At 39.2% G+C, this 21,803-nt stretch overlaps 1 pseudogene; it reads right to left on the reverse strand.

Moving 5' to 3' along the window:
* Window positions 1–7,058: 7,058 nt before the first annotated feature.
* LOC143660023 (sulfotransferase 2A1-like) lies at window positions 7,059–21,402 on the reverse strand (annotated as a pseudogene).
* Window positions 21,403–21,803: the final 401 nt, after the last annotated feature.

The following is a 21,803-nucleotide window of genomic DNA, read 5'->3' on the forward strand; positions in this document are numbered from 1 at the left end:
TCACCCACTCAGTTCTGTGCTTAAGAAAAAAACTATGCTGTAGCTCATTTCATGTAAGAAAACTGAGGCCTAAAAAGATTAATTACTTTCCAAGAGCCACCCAGTAACCAAGTGGAGTACTCAAGAAGTTCTGTACTTGATACATGGATTAACCTTGATACAAGTGGAAGAAGCCACACACAAAAGGCCATGTGTTTATGATCCCATCTGAATGAAATATCAAGAATTGGCGAATTCGTAAAGACAGAAAGTAGTTTAGTGGTTGCCAGGAACTGGAGAGAAAGGAGAATGTTGAGTAACTGCTTATGGGTATGAAGTTTCTTTTTGTGGTGATAAAAATTTTCTAAACTTGATAGTGGTGATGTCCCCACAACTGTATGAATATTTTTAAAAGGTATGTTTTACAATTTAAAAGGGTATATTTATTGTATCTTGATTATATATTTTTTAAATGTAAAAGTTTGTCCTCTGAGAGCTTAAATTGACAGAAAATTTTCTGGGATTTTAAATGAAACCTGGTTTACCAAAACTTGCCTCCATAAAGAATGATCCCATATTTATTAGCTGAAAGTATCTGAAAACTGTATATCAAAATAGAAAATGTTACTTCTGAAGAGAATTGCCATTAATGCTTGCTATTTTCTAAAATAAGGATGTACCAAATGTTACTGGACAAAGACTGTGGATGCTTTTGCCTGTGTACTCAATAATCAGCTTCTGAGACACTGGGGTTTCAAAGACAGAAAAAGTTTGCTAGGCACATACTAGGAGAGCAGATGGCGTAGTGCCCCAAATCTGTCTCTCTGAACTGCAGTAATTCTGATAGTTTTATTAGAGAAAATTTGAGTAGGGTTTAGGATGATGACCACAGTGACCCCAGGTGATGTAATGAGAGGTGATCTAATTATTGAGCATGTGCAGCACAGTTCAGGCAGGCCCACTGTGGTTAGATCCAGTCTAGGTCATCAAGATAACTTTAGACTTGGGGTGGGTCAGTTCTGGGCTGACCCAAGACCCTTCACTAATAAACATTAGGGGCTGTTTTTAGTGATTACAAGACCCTGAAGTTGAAAAACTGGATAACTGGGTACAAATGAAGGTTAGTCACAAGGTTTTTACAATCATAGGGACAAAAGAGAAAGGTGTATAATCATTATCAGAAATCAAGGCAGCTGGATTACAATTTAGAGATTTCAGGAATTTTCTTCTGTCTACTCCAATATACCAGAAAGCAAGAAGACATATCTATATAATGATTCAGTAATCAAAATCATTTAAAATAAAATGAAAATAACTTCCATTTAAAATGACTAGCTAAAGTAACCTTTTGAAATACTCAAAGGTGCTCACAATTGAAAATCCATATAAAAGAAATTTGAAATTGCTTGAACTCATTTGACATTGTCCCATAACAAATGTTGAGAATTTTTATTTATGTGAAAGTTGAATTTCATTGGGCCAGTTGAATTTTAACACAATAATTTCAAGAGCCACTGGGATTCTCTTTTGGAGAAAGTCGAGTCACACCATTCCTTAAAATTAAAATACTTAGCAGGCGATGCAATCCCAGATTTATTCTAATCGAACTCTTCCAATTTATGAGAAGATTTAGTATGGTAGGTAGAATTTTCTCAGGTCCCAAAGGAATGATTTTCGTCTTACAGGTCTGACGTCTTTTTCCCCATCGTTTTAGAAAATATTTCTCAATGGATATTTGATTGTCCAGAGCAGAATATTTGTTGATCCATGTTTCACACGTGGGCAAGTTCCTTTTGTCTCATCATCTCTTCCTCAAGTTTCTTTGATTATGCTGAAGATGTTCATCCATGGATGTAACTGGTTCAGTAAGATTTTAAAATTTTCAATCTGGAAGGCTGTGTTGCAATTCTTCTGCTTCAAGAAGTTATTTTGTTGTAGTGTCTCTGAAGGGACATGGCATGTTTTCTTTATTTTCCACACTTAAATGTTGGATTTTATTAGATCTTGTACTTGTAAAAAGTTTTTATAGAGGGAAATAGGTAAAAATAGGTTTCCTGCTTTCATAGCTCAAAGACTTCTTGTTTACTGTTGTTGTGGTATATTGGTGCAAGATTCTCTCTCTCCAATGCTTCTTGACTCATCTTTTCTCCATAAATTATCTGGACATTTTTCTTTACTGTCCCCAAATATTACGCCAAGTCATTTTCTTAGAAAATGCTATAGGTCTGTAGGTGTTCCCACTCCTGTAGGGTGAGGAGAATCTCTTCCAGGGGTCAGTACAAGCTGGTGGCTTCTGAGTTCATCCGTAACCAGGACCATATGTCCACCTTATATTCTTTGATGCTCCCAATGCAGAGAGAGACTCACCACTCTCTTGGCTTCCCACACTGGTTCTATTAAATTTGGAATTTTATTTTTCTATCCAGAATGACACAGTATTTTGAGTTTGTGGCTTTTCGTTGTAACTGCACTGAAAGTAAAAAGTGGGATTTGTTTTCTTTATTGTTTTGAAAATGTTTTAGGATTTAAGTAGAGAGCCCTTGATTTAAACAGACATCCTACTTTTCTAGAACTAAGAATATGTAAATTGTTTTAGCCCCTGCTGTTAGTGAAAAAAGGTGGTGGATTCTTTGCCTCATGCACTCAGTGACCAATTCCAGAGACACCTAGGTTTCAAAGAGAGAGTTTATTGCCAGGGATAAAGCAGAACACATGGTGTATGGAAACAAAAATTTGTCCCCCAAAACTGCATTAATTCTCATGGTTGTACTTTCCTTTTTGTGAAGAATAACACATATACAAAAAAGCAATAAATTTCAAAGCACCATGACAACAATTTCTTGTAGAACAGATTTCACAGCTTGGTATTGATTACAACTCTACAATTTTAAGTTTTTACATCTAGCTGTTCTAAGATACTGGAGACTAAAAGAAATATCAATATATAATGATTCAGCAATCATGCTTATTTGTTAAACCCTACCTTCTCTGTATAACTCCACCATTACCTGTGATCTTTCTCTCATTCTTTAGGTGTATTTGGGCTATGCTCATTCTAACTTTTTCATGTAGAAGGGCCTGTTGATAAAATGGGGGTAGGTAAATGGAACTAATTGATGTTCTGGAGAGGCTGGGCCCTCTAGGTTTCAGGACTTAACTGGACCAGGGACCCATCTAGAGGTTGTAGGTTTCTGGAAAGTTACCCTAGTGCATGGAACCTTTGTAGAATTTTATATATTGCCCTAGGTGTTCTTTAGGATTGGAAGGAGTGGTTTTCGTTGGGGTTTGGCAAGCTATGATAGGTAGCAATGAATTCTGACTTTTATAGTATGAAAAGATGGACAGATTTTAGGATAATAAGCACAATGGCTCCAGATGATGTAATTAGAGTAATTATTGAAGTATGTGCATTTTGATTACATGTTTAGTCACAAAATATAAGAAAATCATGGCCTTAATGTGATGATGGGTATGATTTTTAGTATTATAGTGAGGTATTGATGACTTATAGGTTAAAGTCTAAGCTACTATGCAAGTCAGGCAGGCCCATTTTGGTTAGATCCGACTTCTGTTATCCAGACAACTTTGAAATTGGGGTGGGTTAGTTCTGGGCTGACCCAAGACCTTTCATACATAAACATTAGGGGCTATCTTTAATGATCACAAGACTCCAAAGTTGAAAAACTGGATAAAATCAGGACAAGTGAGGGTGATTCACAAGGTTTTTACAGTCACAAGGGCACAAATAAAGCCTATACAATCGTTATTAGAGACCAAGGTGGTTGGATTACAGTTCAGAGATTTCAGGTATTTCCCTCTGTCGACTCCAATATACTAGAAATAACAAACAAATGTTTATATAATGATTCAACAACCATAGTCATCCCTTCAATCCTAATTTCTCTGTTACGCCATCATCTCAAAGTGAGAAGCAGGCAAGACGTGGGCAGAACCACCAAGTAGTGGCTTCTATGCCACTTCATCTGCCTTTGCTTTCTCAGCTGCCTTTGAAAGTCTAGTGTGTTGTGAATCTCCACAAAGCTGGAGGGAAATTCGTATCCAAGCTGAATATATTAACTCTTCTTTTCCCCAAAGCCATTCCTTTATTTACACATGTTATTTCTTTTCTTAGATATCAATTTGAGGGATGAAGTCCTAAAATTTAGACCCAGTATTATGTGCTGACTTGATTTCCTGGGAAACTGGGAGGTGCTCAAATGACTTAACCATAAATTCCTTCTCTACGCTGCTCTTGCAGATGAGATCCCCTAACCAAAGGACCCCCTCATCAAAGGGACCAGGTGCAGTTTGTTGTTGTTGTTTTTATTTATTATTTTTATTTTTTCCAGGCACAATTTTCCTTGAGTAGCAGGCTTCAGTACCCTTTCAGGCCACAGAATTATTCAAACAAGCCAATCACATCCTCCTACAGAACCAAGGGCCACCTAACCCCTCTTACCACTACAAAGCCAGACGCCCCCAAGCCCCTGCATGATCATTTTCTTCCCAAGGGTAACCCCAGTGTGAACTTGAATGGTGAGCCCTGCGCTTCTCCTCTGGGCTTTGACTACGTGTGAGTAATAAACTGCTTTTGATACCATCTATCCCATGCCAGCTGACATGACCACCACTGCGGTTCTCTGAAAACAGGGTCTACTCAGTTCCCTCTTATACCAGCAAGCTGCACTAGGAATGGGAGATGTTGTCTACACACCTTGCCACTCTGTTGGAAAGTGAGAGAATAGTGGGTGGATAAATTAAAATACTGCATTAGTCAGTCCACAGAATTATTTAAACAAGCTAATACTAGATTCAGCAGCTTTATCCTTCTCTAAGTGTTCCCTGGTTGTTGTATGTTTTTCATTGGATTCCAGAGTTCTAAAAAAGTTCACCATGACAGTTTTTGCCTGCTTAACCATTGCTTTAGTGGAGGGACATAGTTTTGTAATTATTCTATTCTACCATTTGAGGCCTGCACGTGAATTTTAGTTTTGTCTACCCTCTGATTTTCAGTGTTGACCATTTCTTTAAATACCACCAAGGGGATGCTCTGATTTTCACTCTTTAGATTGTTAGATTGTTTAGATCAAAGCCTGTCGCTTTCTCTTCTCTATGCGTTACTAGTACTTTTCAATAGACACCTAATTCCACAGCCCTTATATTTACTATTTTCCTTTCTCTCTCAATTGAGAGAGATATTGCCCATGACAGCTCGTCTTTTTCCACGTGCAGCTCATCTGGTTGTCCTTAGGTGGGCATCTTGGCATTTGCACTGCTACAGCATGCCAGCGGTATCTGTACTTCACCTTCTACCAATACTGGAGTCCTCCCTGGCATCTGGTGGTGAGTGAGTGAGCCCACTCCAGAGTCCCATCCTTAGAGACATAATCAGTCCTAGGATGGAGATTCCACATTCTTGAGTTGGGTTTCCTAGAAACAGTGTCTAAGGTGAGAATTTTTGTAGAAATGATATAATGGATGCATGAACTCTGAAGAGGAGAATGAGGACAGCCAAAATGTGAGGGGGTGGGGAAGCTAATCAAGGGTTTGGTTTTGGCTGGAGTTCACTTTTACCCTAGTTGCACAGGTAGCTTAGTTCACAAATTACAGCATCAGATTGGCCTCTATTTGGGGAAAGTGTTCATCTTTTGTAAATCATTAGTCTGTGTAAATCACTCATTGGCTTTGGGATGGTTTGGGGAAGCATGCCTTTCTGGTGCCTCCTTTTTGGATGAAAGTGTCCAGGAACTTTAAACTATAGGTATACTGGTTTTATACTTGGATTAGGCACTGAAACTGGTATCCAGCCAGCAGTGGCACCAGCTGAGCCCTGTTGCAGTTTAGAAATCTCATGTTAAAAGAATTTTAGCAAATGGCAGGGCCAGTAGAGATAGACAGTAAATTTTACTACAGAGAAAGAGACAGAGTACACGTTAAAGAGGTTAACGTGGACGTGCCCAAGGGAGGGACATACACTGAGTGGAAGAGGGTTAGTTCGTGTTATAGGAAGTTTTGTTGGTGGCAGGTTTCCATAGTAACCTTTGAGCACCAGGTATCTTCTTTGTGCAGGTTCTCACAGTGACCTCTGGACACCAGATGTCTTCTTTGTTTCTAGGAGGAGATAGCTATTGGAATTTGTGGCTTGCTGTCATGTACCTAAAATTTGACTTTGGGCTGATGTTTAACAATCTTTATGATCCTATGCTTTTTGTCATTAACTAAGAATTTGCTTTGGGCCAAGGATATTGCAAGCTTTTATGGTTTGGGGAGATTTCAAGCATTAGGGAATTTTTTGTCCCTTGAAGTTTGCAGCTGTGCATTAGGGGAAATTTTTGTCCCTTGAAGTTTACAGCTTTGCATTAACTCTTCTGAAGCTGAATAGAAGAACAGGGACCACAGCCTTGATGTCCTATTCCATCCTGCCTTAGCAACACCATTGCAGCTGCTGCAGATATAAACACACTAAATTCAGAATAATTGTTAATAGTGAGAAAAGAAAGAAATGAGATTGGTAATGGTTACAGAAAATATGAAACTGGTGTATATAATGTTTCTTTCTTTAAAAAGCCACAGATATTGCAAAGTATTTCCTTTGGTTTCTTAACCTGGGCAAAAATTTATCTGCGTTTTGAAATATTCTTTCCTTTATTTTTCTGTATAATTGAATTATTACATAATTCAATTATACAGAAAATATATACTGGTTTTATACTTGGACCCTGCACTGTAACTGGTATCCAGCTGGCAATGGTACCAGCTGAGCCCTGTTGCAGTTTAGGAATCTCATGTTAAAAGAATTTTAGCAAATGGCAGGGCCAGTAGGGATAGACAGTAAATTTTCCTAAAGAGAAAGAGACAGAGTACACATTAAAGAGGTTAACATGGATGTGCCTAAGGGAGGGACATGCACTGAGTGGAAGAGGTTTGGAGCTAGTATGCCATGAAATTAATTAGTTACTTGTTTTCAATTATGAAATGTATCATTGAGTTATAGGGTTAAAGAATCCAGGATGCAATGACAAAGTTTTTGCTTCATATAAAACATGAGGACATAAAGGAAATCAGTATTCATGTCAGATTCAGGAATAGTAGGACACTATTCCCATGGGAAAAGCTCTTGGGGGAAGCCCTGCCATCTTTTCTTGGTATATTTTATCAAAGGTTTCACTGTGTGCCATTTGGAGTGATTTTTCCAGTTTTCAGTGATTCCTGTTCAATACAAAAAATAAGTACATATTGCATTCAGCCTTCCATGTCTATCCCTACTTCCCTTCTATCCTGACCAGTGACCTGAAAATTGTACACAATGTAGCAGAGTGGTTACAAACTTCCCATCTGGTGTCAGATAACAATTGTTTCAAACCCTGGACTTCAGGTTATATAATATATTTGAGCCCCAAGTTTGCCAACAGTTAAATAGAATTTTTCCTAATACTTGCTTGTAGTAATACCATGAGAATGGAATAATAATGAAAGGCAGCAACAACAATAATAATCCCTGACATAGGTTAAGTAATTCTTATATGCCATGCATTGTTTTAGGATTTTACATGCACACCTCATTAATTTTCACATCATCGCTGTAAGATAGTGGCTGGTTTTTTTTCCTCCCAACCACATTTACACCACGTCATATAGGCAGAAATAGTGTTCTTACTATTTACGTCTGTTATTCTTTTTCTTTCCTTTTTACTCTTACCTTTGAATCTCAGTAACTAGCTACACTACCCAGTATATCTCCTCACTGTAGCTTTCCACCACTGCTAGTCAAGTGCACTGGGATTCCAAAACAATTATTGTAAAAATCTTGTTGATTTCAATTTCCATATAATGATCCTCCTAATACTCTGGCTTTACTCTTTGACCTTTATCTTTTCTTATGGCCATTTCCTTGTCCCCATAAGCTGCTCAACTCAAAAATACACACCCTTTATCACTTTATTCCTAATATCTATTGCTCTTCTATCAGCTCAGTGCCACATATCCCACTCTCAGAACCAGCTGCTATATTTCCACATCATTCACATTAGCATTCAGTTTCTCCCAAAAGTTCAACTCCATTGAGACACGCAATATATTGTTCCTCCTCCTTTTTCATATGACTGAACATGCCTGAAATTTTTAGATTTCAGATGACTCTTAGGTCAATTTAAGTATTCAGATACTACCCTTGTTCATGTCCTAATGCATCAATAAAAGCAGGCAGTGGAACTCACTGCACATTTATTTTATTTCATGATTTGAAATCAGAAAAATCTCTCACCTTTTCTTATCAGTTGCCCGTTGCTGTGCTTTATTATGTAATTTGGTACTAGAGAGAAATTGCTCATTTTGTTATCCTTCATGACCTGGAAAGATACATTCTCCAGGACTGAGTTCAGTTCTTCTGGGGTCAACTTCTTGCCCAGGAACTGGCTGATCACCTCTATATTGCCTCTTATGTCCTAGATTAGGAAACACAAGAATCAGGGCATGGAAATAAAATTCAGTACAGAAAAGTGAAAAAGAAGCAGTGGCAGAAGGGAAGGAATACCAAAAGGAGATAAAAAAATGAGGAGATGTGGGAAGAGTATGTTTAGGTTGTGCACATCTAGAAAGTGATCAAAATGAGTGTGCTGGTTTGAAGGGAAGTATGCCCCCTAAGAAAAGCCATGCTTTAATATGGATCCCATTTCTTAAAGGTAGAATAGTCTCTATTCAATGCTGTGTATTTGGGACTGTGATGGGATCATCTCCCTGGTTGATGAGATTTAGTTAAGAACAGTTGTTAAGCTGGATTAGGGGATGACATGTCTCCACCCATCTGAGTGGGTCTTGATTAGTTTCTGAAGTCCTATAAAAGAGGAAACATTTTGGAGAATGAGAGACTCAGAGAGGGCAGAGAATGCTGCAACACTACAAAGCAGAGAGTCCACCAGCCAGCGACCTTTGGAGATGAAGAAGGGAAATGCCTCCCGGGGAGCTTCATGAAACCAGAAGCCAGGAGAGTAAGCTAGCAGATGACGCCATGTCTGCCATGTGCCCTTCCAGCCGAGAGAGAAGCCCTGACTGCATTCGCCATGTGCCTTTCCAGATGAGAGAGAAACCCTGAACTTCGTCGGCCTTCTTGAACCAAGGTATCTTTCCCCAGATGCCTTTGATTGGACATTTCTATAGACTTGTTTTAATTGGGACATTTTCTCGGCCTTAGATCTGTAAACTAGCAACTCATTAAATTTCCCCTTTTAAAAGCCATTCTGTTTCTGGTATATTGCATTCCGGCAGCTAGCAAACTAGAACAATGAGATAAGGCTCAATTGGAGTAAAAGGAAAACCAAAGACAATTGGATGTAGTAGAGATGTGGAAAGGAGATAACCACTGTTAAAAGACACCCAAATCAATGTTTATACTCTACACCAAAGCCCAAGGATGTGTATCCCTCTTATCCTGTCACCCTATAAAACTCAAAAGTTTGCTTCTACACGGAGAGTTACCAGGTCTTTGGAAGTCTCCTGAAGTGCATCAACTGAACAAAGCCTTTAGGCTGCATGTGAGCTACCCTCTTTGATACAAACCACCTCTTCCTATGAGTGTATTTAAATATTTACATATTTAGTCCATGCCAGAATCACTTTTGTCCTCTGCTCATCTAGGGATATCTAAATGTTTCTTGTAAAATCTTGACCTTGCCAAGTCCTATCTTTCCATCCTGACACTGTCCCATATTTCTAAATTGCATCTGATCTTTGACCACAGAAATGTTGACACTTCTCAGCAAGTGTATCTCATCAAGTCATTCCTCAGTGCATGTCTTAAATGTTTTAAGATGAAATAAATAAGAAAATTTAAGAAAAAACACGTCTTACATATGTAGGGCAGAGAAGAAAAGGTGGACAATAACTTAACTTGATCTTCTCACTGGGGTAATCTCCAACTGAAAGGAGACAATAGAACCATTAAAAATGCCAGAAAATTAGGCACTATGAAATGGGAGAAAAAGAATGAAGTTTTTTGGAAGAATGGCCACCCAATACAAGTCCTCATAGTTGTCTGTCAGGAAATTCTCTTGTCCTCCCATCGTCAGCCATCCACAAATATGATCAAACCATGATCCGTGTACTACTGCAAGAGACGAGGAGAGAAAAGGTGGCATTTGTTTAACTCTTGTCTGCTCAGTTGCTTGTAAAATTCTGGCCAATTATATGCATATCATAAGTATTTAGGGAGTAAACGAGTGAAGTAATGGAAATTCTTTTCCATTTTCCCTCATTTTTATGAGAAATAGTGTTCTGTATTTACCACATAGATGGCAAATCATTGACTGCTCCATAAGATAAAATATTTTAAGACCTGTTTCATGTGAGAGAGATGAAATTTGGAATTGTGAAGGAAATTGAGATAGCAAATTAAAGAGGCAATATGTCATGGACTTAGTACATTATGGAGTCAGTATTTTTGCTCTTTCAACTACGAATATTTCTTTCTCCAATACCAGGAGAAAATGAGATTAACTCTAGCAGATACTGATCTTCTGTTTGTTCTTCACTCACCCTAAGCCTTTGAAACAGCACATTTTATGAAAAGTTTTCCTCACACAATTAGGTTATTCAGATGTCTCTAGTTTAAGAGGTCATGTGCTAGTTTATCTTATTACTTGAATATTGATGATGTGTTCAGACTGAGGCGTCTGATCTATGCTGACTAGTGCCTCTTCCCTTGAGATTTTTGGTCTTGACATCAAGAAAAATTGTTGTCCATCTCAGCAATAAAATATAGATTCCCAGATCCACATATTCTGTGCTCTTTTTCAGCCGTATTGACAAAATAATAAAAACCTATGCTGAGGAGCAAAAGGAAATTTTCGAGAAGAAAAGAGCAGAGACGCAAGATGTTCTGGTGTACTTCAGGATTCCGTCTCTTACTTAGTGATGTCTAGGTGAAATCCTTTGTTGGATTCACTGATAAACCATGGTATTTTCCTAATTTCCTTTTTGCTAGAGTAATTCATGAATTTTTAAAGTTAATCCATTCCTTTGGGTTTGGACCCATTGTAAGTAGGCTCTTTTGGTAAATAGGAACTTCAGTTAAGATGTGGTCCCCCTCGTACATGGTGGGTCCTAATCCTCTTACTGGAGTCCTTTATGAGAGAATGAGATTTAAAAAACAGAGAGAAAGCCAGGTGTGTTAGTTAAATTTAGTTGGCAACTTGGCCAGGTGAGCATACCTAGTCTTGTTGCTGTGGACATAAGCCAATGGTACGTGAACCTCATCTGTTGCTAATTACATCTACAGTCCGCTAGGAGGTGTGCCTGCTGCAATGAGTGACATTTGACTTAACTGGCTGGTGCTTAAATGAGAGACCGCAGTGTAGCACAGCCCAAGCAGCTCAGCATTCCTCATCTCAGCACTTGCAGCTCAGCCCAGGCCTTTGGAGATGCAGAAAGAAGTCGCCCCGGGGAAAGTTGTTGTAACCCAGGGGCCTGGAGAGAAGGCCAGCAGAGACCATCCTGTGCCTTCTACGTAAAAAAGAACCTCAGTGAAAACTTAGCTGCCTTTCCTCTGAAGAACAAACAAAATAAGTCCCCTTTTATTAAAAGCCAATCCATCTCTGGTGTGTTGCATTCTGGCAGCTAGCAAACTAGAACACAGGGAAGCAAGAATCTGAAAGCGACAAAACCTGGAAGACACGGGAGATACCAGCAGATGCCGTCATGTGACATAGGAGTCCAGGAGTGCCAAGAGCCAGTCTTCAGAAAGGAGGCATCGGCTTGATTATTTCATAATTTGAACATTTTCATTAGTGTCAAAACTCTAAGCTTGTAAGGTAAAATAAATTCTTGTTGTTAAACTCCAACCTGTTTTATGGTATCCACTTTGAGTAGGTTTAGCAAACTAAAACACAGACAGTTTGGGTGTATAAACTATGAGACAGTGTTAACCTGGATCTGAGGTGCAGGAATTCCACCATTCCATAGAGAACCCATATTTTGAGTTAGATTCACCATTTCCATGAAGGAAACATTCAAAGTATTGTTCAGGTGACTGGATTTTTGACAGGCTTCACTGCTCTCCAGATGTAATAACCAGAATAATACCTCTGGGATTTCTGATTATTTCTGATTAGCTTTAAGTGGAAAAGGAAAACAAAAGTTGAGAAATAAATGCATCCAATTCCCTTGCTCCTAGATCTTGCACGATGGAGAAACAGCCATTCCCCAATCAAAACATTTGTCTACAATTCAGTCATCTTCCACTCATTCATTTAACAATGTTTGCTAAGAATCCATATATGCCAGAAATGTATTTAGACACTGTAGATGGAGCAGTGAACAAGACATGGATTGTTTCTGTCCTTAAGGATATTTCAAAACAAGCCAAAGGAATGATACCTAATATTTTGAAGAGAATATGATGTTATGAAATTTTGGTGCCAGTGTTTAAGCAGCCCAGGGTTGTGAATCAGGAAATCTGAGTTGTGCTGGGACTCTGTCCCTGATTCTCTATTCAATGCTAGTCCTGACAGTTCATGCTCCAGGTGCCAGTTCCTTTATCTATAACTTTTTTTTTTTTTGCATGTGCAGGGACGGGGAATTGAACCTGGGTCTCCAGCATGGCAGGCGAGAGCTCTGACTGCTGAGCCACCGTGGCTTGTCCTACCTACAAATTTTTAAATCAGCATTTCCCAGTCACTAATCTGACAGATGCTAATGGTCAAAAGTGTATAAATGTTCTATTTGTTATAAAATTCAAAATGATGGGATAAACAGCTTCATGCTGCTGTAGATTGGGAAAACTAAGAGTAAAAAATAAACATCAGGAATTCTCAAAACAAATGAAATAAAGAGGTAGTTTTGTAACAATAGACCTGAAAATCATCTAAGATCTGCTGGATCAAGTTCATATAAGGTCACTTGCAATTCTGATCATCACCTAGGCATGCCGAGAGTCCCTTCTCTTTAGCTATGAGACTTGTCCATGTTAATTCCCTTCCCTGTGCCTCAATTTCTTCTTTTGTAATATGGCAAACAATATGGTAATAGCAATAATCAGGATAATATAATAGTTATGATGATAGCTAATAATGTTTATTGAGAATGCACCATATATCAACAAGCAACCATTGCGAGCACTTTATCACATGTAGTACATGGTATTTTTACAAGAGAGAACCAGCAAAATACACCAAGTTAAAACATTAGCCTAAGATTAGAACAGTTACAAGTGGAAGAGGTGTGATTTTAACATTGTTAGTCTGCCCTATGTGAGAGCATTTCCTTTGTAATCATATTGTACTGAAGTATAGAAAACAGACGAAAGATGACTTGGAGCATCTGTGTCATATTTAGGGTATAGTGAAATGTTGAAGACTCCACCCTGAGAACGGGAACGTTGATGATGCCTCCCACCCACTTGTGTTGCCCCATGGTTGTCCCATCACTTCGACACCCCATGCAGGGGACTACTCTGAGACATGTTATACTTATTTAAAAATTGCTCCAGAGTATGTGGCTTGTTTTCAAATATCAATTCAGGTCAGGTATGCCTTACAATATAAATACACTGTTTATGTATACATTAAATCTGCCCTTTGTAAAGATATAATTCTATAGTATATATACTGTATTTACATATAGTACTTACATTCCAAATTTATAGTATATCAATTATGTACTCTGAAATGTTTTAGTACTTATACTCTATGTATGAAATAAATATCATGTATCAGTAGTTATGTAATTATATAATACTCTTGTATGGATACAGAGAACAAAAGCACACATTCCATGTGTACATGTAAATACACCTATCATGTAAAAATATTGCAGTATAGCTATATGACAAAATATTTTATGTCTATAAAAGGTATGTATGCTAAACAATGTGTTTGTAGTACCTATGTTTACATACATGTAATAATCATGCAAGTGTCAAAATTTTTATAGAGCAGATATAATTGTATATATATATATATATATACATGTAGTTCCTGAATTTTATGTGACGTTATTATAGCTACATCAATGTATAAGGTATATGTCCTGTAAGTACATATTTATATTGTACATAAAACCATATATTTATATAATACATGTATTTATATAAACGTTACAAGGAATATATAATGTATAAGCATTAAGTATTTTCAAATATTGTTAAAGTCACTGCATCCATTCTATAATTATGTAAATGTGATTTTGCTACTGTAAGCATTAAATGTGGGTGTGATCATCAGATGCTGGGCAAGCACATTGTGATGAGACAGCACAGAGCCCAGAGTCAGTGTTTCTTGACAGGGTGAATGGGGGATGCAGGGCAAAGGGTCAGTAGGAGGTTGTCTTACTCTGTTCTTTGCTAGAGTTTGTTTTCTTTCAAGTTTTCAGGAGAGAAAGAAGCATATTGACATGGAGAAGACCTGTCCTACAACTAGGTTTCTGACCTTGAACACTAGAGAAAAGTTACATATCAGAGTTCATGATGGAAATCAGAGCAGGCGAGGCTCAAGATCTAGTGGGGCTTTTGCCATGATTGAGGGGAGGAGAGATCTTGCATAGTTTTTTGAGAGCATTGTGGAGAGTTGTTTGCATTTAAGCTTCTGGCATTAAAAGGCCCTCAAGGTATATTGTCTCTTAATTTTTCCTTCTTCATCAGTTTTTATTGTCTTGTCATAATATCCAGGTCCCTGAAATCTCTGCAAATAATCAGTGTACACCTCAGTAATTTATCTTAATTCTCTCTCTTTAATCCTGTCAAAAATAGTGACATAGGGTTTCTTCTTCTGATATGAGGGAGTAGCTGGGACTATAGAAAACTATAAAAGTAAAATATTTCACACAGCAGTTTTCAGGCAGTTGACAAGAGGCTGAGCAAGACTCCAATTCATAGGAGAAGGGAACCTAACAAGTTGAGACCCATGATCCCTGCATTCTCCACCTGGGGTTACGTTCAGCTGAGCTGCGGAGGAAGAGGTTGGTTGTGGGCAGCTGAAGTAACAGAAATGGACAGAAAGGGACATCAGAAAGGAGGCAGGTCTAGACAGATGGAGTTTCAAAAGTCTGTGTCAGCATTCTCTGTAAATTGAGGGCAGAGGTCAGACTACATGCATGGAGTGAGGTTACTGGAGACTTTTCAGATGGCAGCAACTCTTAACGAGTGACCAGCCAGAGAACAATACAACATGTGGACAATGAGGGAACTGAGGTAGTCAGAAGACAATATAAATGTTGCACACAGTGGGGAATAAAGAGTAAGAATATCTCCTGATATTCATCAGAGAAAATACAGGCCAAAAAGAACTTGAAATCTGCCTTTAAAATGCTCATAGAAAACACACACATACATACATCATTACCCTTAATTCTTTATCCAGTAGAATTGCCCTTCAAAAATGAGGGTGAACTGAAGATCGATTTTAGAAACATTAACGCTTAGAATTTATTGCCAACACCTCTACCCCATAATAAAATAATGCTAAAACAAGTCCCTGAGTATAGGGGAAATGGTAATTGTCCAGGGGAAATGATAATGCTGCTTTAGGAAAGAATAAAGAGCTTCAAAAATAGTAAATAACTGAATAAATATAAAAGTTCATATTTTCTTCCCTCTTGTAATTCATTTAAAAGACAACTCTTTAAAGTAGATCAGTATAAAGCATGTACTATAATTATAGAACTAAAAAATTAGAGGAAAAATTGCTTGAGTTAGAGAGGCAATGTGGGGATTCTGCCAGTTGCTCAGAATGTCTATTGCAATTACACATTTTGGAACTAGGGAAATAACTACAGAATGCATCTGGGGGCTCACTGGACCCACTGTGAGACAGACTTGAGTTAAAACCCCATCGATCACCTGGCCTCCATAAACCCCCACTCTGACTAGTGGAGCAGAGTGACATTTGGATCCCCCGGAATTAATGTCACTTCTGAACCAGTGTCTAATAATCCCCAAAATGTCTGATCATTTCCTTTTACCCAATGCACAGTTACCCTTTTGAAAGGCCGTCAGTCTCCTTGGGAAGGCTTGGAGGAAGATTAACAGTATAAATTTGTGGCAGTATATCAGAGTTCTCCCCAAAGGGACATTGCCCCCCCTTCATTCAAGGGGCTTTGGGTCTGTAAACTGCCTCAAGTCTGAAAATTGATTAAGGGGCCATGACTCTGTGTTTTTGTAATTCAGGTTAGGCTTCTGTTCACTTAACCTAGAACTCTTGTTTGTACAGCTCAAACAAGAATTTAGTAGACTGCCCTCTATTGTATTTCTAGGTACCCCATGACTTACTAGACAATGTCACAAATCTCTGCGAGTCAGATTATTTGGACGCCTGCTTTGAGTTTGCTGTCTATTATAATAGCCACGTCCACCCTGTCTTTGGCAATTAAGTGCTGCCACCTGGCTTTTGCCAACTTGGGATCCAGTCATCCCCATTGTGTTTAAGGATTCCAGCTCAGTTCCCACAGTAATATCTGACCTACAGAGAAGTGCAACTACAGAGCTCTTCAGGAATGATGGCACTAGTCTCACAAATTTATTTCTCACTGTTCTGGTAAGAGGTGCATCCTCTGGACATTCCTGGGGTGTAAGAGCAGGCTTTGCATGATAAATCCACACTAACATTCCAGTCTCTCTAAGCCTCTGAATGCCTCATCTGCATTATACCAGGGCAGTTCTGGCATTTCAACCTCAGGTAATGTTGGCCACCTTTTGATCCATGTTTCAACCAACCATCCAAACAAACTGTTGACACCTTTCCTAACTGCTCGAGCTATAACACTGAATGCAGAATCTCTGCTTAGTGGACCCATATCAATAAATTCAGCCTAATCCAGCCTTATATTCTTCCTACCATTATCCCACATCCTTAAAATCCATTACCATAGATAGTCCTGATTTCTGTCTATATAAATTGGAAAACTCGCACAGTTCTTTTGGAGTATAATGTACCTCCTCATGTGTGATACTTTGTACCTCACCTTTAGGGGCCTGTTGGGACTTTAGTTATAGGTCTGGAAGAAATGAGGGGTGGTGGTGGGGGGTCATGAAAAGAATGAGAAATATCTTCCAAGCCATTTGTTTCAGGGCGTTCATTTGCATTTTCATCTGGTGAAACAGGATTAATCACTCTAGGGTTAACCCCTTCAGGTGGAGTTTAGGTGGCCAACTCCTCAAGGCAGTATGGAATTGGGGTGGCTATGTCCTCAGGGCAGACTATTACAGGGTTATCTAGAGAAGACTCAACATTACCTAGTGTTTCAACCTCGCCCCTGACATCATTATCAATCCACATATCACCATCCCATTTTTCAGAGTCCCACTCCTTTCCAATCAATGCCCCCACTTTAATGGCAGACACAATGCAGGATTGAGATTTCAGTTTATGTTGTAAAGTTGCTACTCTAACAATAAGGTTCTCAGTCTGATTTTCATAGATCTCAAGTCTATGGCTACAGGAAATAAGATTTTCATTCAGAACATTCATAGAAACTTCTACATATGTCAGATGGCACTTAAACTTCTCACTTGAAGACTCAAGCCTATCCCTTTCACTCATTAATGTATCCAGTGTATCTAACAACAACCAGCCAATGTCTCTATATCTCTTATTTCCACAAAACTCTGTTAAGGTGTCAAAACTATTATCCTGCAGAGCCTGGCTTCATACAAGTGAAGCATTAGAAGAATCAAATGGTGATATTTTGATCATCTCTTTTGTCAACTCAATCCATGGATTGGCAGTGTCATTCTGATTGTGAATCAGAGTCTTTAGTGCCTTTGAGTCCAGTCAGAGTAGAAAACCATTCATAAAAACCCTTTCTTAAGATTCTGTTTCTTAAGAATCACTCCTGGTACCAAGTTGTATTAGTTAAGGTTCTCTAGAGAAACAGAATCAACAGGAAATATTCATAAATATAAAATTTATAAAAGTGTCTTATGTAACCATGGGAACATAGAGTCCAAAATCTGTAGGGCAGACTGTGAAGCTGACGATTCCAATCGAGGGTCTGGATGAACTCCACAGGAGAGGCTTGCTGGCTGGCTGAAGCAGGAAGAGAGCCTGTCTCTTCTGAATATTCCTTAAAAGGCTTCCAGTGATTAGATTAAGCATCATTCATTGTAGAAGACATGCCCCTGGGCTGATTACAGGTGGAATCAGCTGTGGATGTAACCAACATGATCATGATTTAATTCTATGAAATGTCCTCATAGCAACAGATAGGTCAGCTCTTGCCCAACCAGACAAACAGGTACCACCACTTGGCCAAGTTGATGCATGAAGCTAATCATGACGAGTATAGAACTAAAAACTTAGAGGAAAATTGCATACAGACAGATGTTGTGTAAATGGGATTACACATTTGCTAAGGGTACAAGATTTGAAAAGTCATAAGTGTAAAGTGGGAAAGGAAAAGGGCATTTTGAGGTCTGGATTTTGAAGTGGAAAGTACGAAGAGCTATAATACTAACTCTAAATGGACTCTGCTAAGTTAAAGAGGCATATTGTTGATCAACCATTAATAATAAACAATAAAAAATAGTTCTGAAGCCAACAAAGAACATAAAATGGGATCAAAAAATGAAGAAAAGAAAAAAGTCAAAGATAGATGAAAACATAAGGTAAAAATGAAAAAAAGGCAAGGGTATTTATGGAAGACATTAACCTAAATTTATTCATCATTATGTTAAATATAAACAAACAACCCCCCAACCAAATGGTACCTCTATGGCCAACTCACTGTTGGGTAAATTGGATGGGATGAGACAGAATTTTAATTAACTGATGAAGACAGTATTCCCTGGAGCCACACTAAGGAAATTACTTAGTAGCTGATAGAGGAGCTTGGAACAAGTTTGTCTAATATGCTCACTTTAATGAACCCCATATTAATTCTGTCCCTAAGACATGGGCATACAGGACAGCCAGAGAAGTTAATAGTGTTATAGCCATTGTCCACTCACCTTGGCTTTGGAGTTGAAGAATGACTTGGGGAAGAGATGAATGGGGAGGTAGGAGGTGTGGAAGTGTGGACATGCTTCAGGTGGATGATTCTGTATTTGTTCTAGCCTTTCCATATAATCTATCCATGGTGAATGATGACAAGTTAAAACAGATTGGACCCAGTTTGGATCTCCTTTGAGTGAATCAGACAGATGATCTCAAGCAGCCAATTGGTTCCTACATAAAGGAAAGAGTATTACCTATTTCAATCTGACTTTTGTCCCTACTGCCACATCTTAAAAACACTTTCTAATTTTATCAACAATGCCCATGTCCATAAATCCAAGTGATGTTTACATTCTGCATCTTCTTTCCTTAGCAGCATTTGATCAGTTCTTCATACTTGAGACACTGTTTGCTCAGTTTCTCTGAGACCTCACTTAGGAGTCACTCGTGCTCCAACTGCTCTATTTCTTCTGCTCCCTCCTTAAGAAATATACAATATTTCATCCCTAAACAGTTTTCTTTATTCCTTATTTATAGATTTAATGAGTGTGAATGTGAGGATTTCAGAGTTGACTAAGAAAAACATTTGTCTGCTAGATGGACATAACACAGAAGCTGTATATTGACTGTAGGAGCCAAGGGTTAAAACAAGACCTGCAGAATTTGTTGGGAGCAGCTGGCCTCAGGGTGGTGGCAGTAAACTGTGGAGATTGCTATCTGCTTTATGTAGAATAGTCTGGGAGGAAGAGAATATTTACCCCAAATGGTTATGTTAAGTATGAAGGAAAAGAGCACTGAAAGATAAGCACTCTGTTCCCCCAGGAAATGCATGCATACTTTTTGTCACCCTGCAGCATATAAGCAGGATCTGGTTAAGAATAAAGTTGCCTGTTGTTTGTTAAAGTTAAACTTCAGACCCCCTGAACCCGTCTGTGTCTTTCTTTCTTTCTTTCTCATCATTCCTTAATATCCTTTGAGCTCCAGCTCTGTTTCATAGGAAGCAACAATTGACAGCTTTGTGTGGGAGGGGCAAGCTCTTACAGCAAGAAGCATTCCAGAGGCCAGCAGTGCAAGGGAACTACCAGAGTGGAGGCAAGATAAGGGGGAAACTCCCACACTCCTAGGGGAGAGGAGAAAGAAAGGGGTCTCCTTTCATGTTGTGGTAGTTAGATTCAGTTGTCAACTTGGCCAGGTGAAGGTGCCTAGTTCTATTGCTGTGGACATGAGCCAACGGTATGTGAAACTCATTCGTTGCTGATTTACATCTGCAGTCGGCTAGGAGGCATGCCAGCTGCAATGAAGGACGTTTGACTTAATTGGCTGGTGCTTAAATGAGAGACCTCAATGTAGCACAGCCAAGCAGCTCGGCATTTCTCATCTCAGCACTTGCAGCTCAGCCCGGGCCTTTGGAGATGCAGAAAGAAGTCACCCCGGGGAAAGTTGTTGGAACCCAGGGGCCTGGAGAGAAGGCCAGCAGAGACCATCCTGTGCCTTCCCACATAAGAAAGAACCTCAGTGGAAAGTTAGCTACCTTTCCTCTGAAGAACGAACTAAATAAATCCCCTTTTATTAAAAGCCAATCCATCTCTGGTGTGTTGCATTCTGGCAGCTAGCAAACTAGAACATACATCTAGACTCAGGACTGTGGGGAGCATCTGAGCAGAGAGCTCTGAGGGGCCAAAGGAGTTTGGGGCCTTATAAGTTGGGGGTTTTATTTTATTCACGGTAGCCAATGTTGGGTACAGTTCTGTGGTGTATGCAAAGCAGGTTAACCACAAATGACTACATATTGCTTGTTTGGGCTGTTGCTTAAAATAAACGAATGTGTAAGAATTTGTTTGGCACCAGGGACCTTTTGTAAATGTCCTAATTACTCAGGTGAAGGTGATTACAGTTCCACACCCACTCTAAACTACATCCAGCCTACCCGCACGTTGCTCCTCTGCCTCTTCCTCACAACAGCCAGTCCTATCGTACAGTTCCTTCAATATGCATCCTTTTCTCTAGACTTCACCCACCCTCCCTCCCTGCCTTGCACCCTCTACTTGCTCTATTCTCCCTTCATCCTGCAGTCTTCATTCTTGATATCCCAAGGTAGATCCTTCATTTTTTCCAGAAATACTTCACTAATGTCCCCCTTCCTGATGACCCCAAGATCACCAGCATCTGCATTAGAATGCTCTCCTCCAGGTCCCTGCTATCTGTCAGCTCCCTTTGAGTTATAATTGCCTGTCTTAATGCCTCCCTGGGACCATGCCTACTATGAAGCAGAGAGAAAGCCCTCAATTGCTGACATCACCCCACAGCCCTCCTCCATTTCTGATCCTGCCTCCTTACCTGACTTCGGGTAAGCAAGTGTAATGACATCTCTGTCCTGCACCACAAATTCATCCCGCAAAGATGTCAGGTTTTTAACAGTGTTGGTGAGGAAAAGAATCCCTTCAATCCACATATAATCAGCATCAGTTGGAAATGATCCCTGCCAAGCTGGGACTGGTTGTTCCATTGTTCACAATCTTAGATGCAGCTGGTTCTGTTTGCTGGAGCTGAGGACGATGATCTTTTAAGAAAGCCAGATCAAGTTGCAAAAGGTAGAGAGACTGGGGCAGACCAACCTGCATCTTGATGAGGTTGCCTTCTAGTGTCACAGCTATTGAAATGAGAGGACAACAGGACGTGGCTCTCTACAGATAGCTTGAATAATCATAAGCTTACAAAGTACTACTATCTGCAGGTAGGGAGAGAGCTCCAGCAGGTCAATAAACAAGCAGAGAATAGAAGAAATGTGAATGTGCTTTCACAATGAAAGGAATTTAAAATCATGAAAGCTAAATTCATGCTCCTAAACCTGCTCTAATGACACAAAAGTGACTACTCATGATGGAAAAATTCTGATTGAAATAAATT

Source organism: Tamandua tetradactyla, chromosome 16 (genome assembly GCF_023851605.1).
Source record: "Tamandua tetradactyla isolate mTamTet1 chromosome 16, mTamTet1.pri, whole genome shotgun sequence".
NCBI lineage: Eukaryota > Metazoa > Chordata > Mammalia > Pilosa > Myrmecophagidae > Tamandua > Tamandua tetradactyla.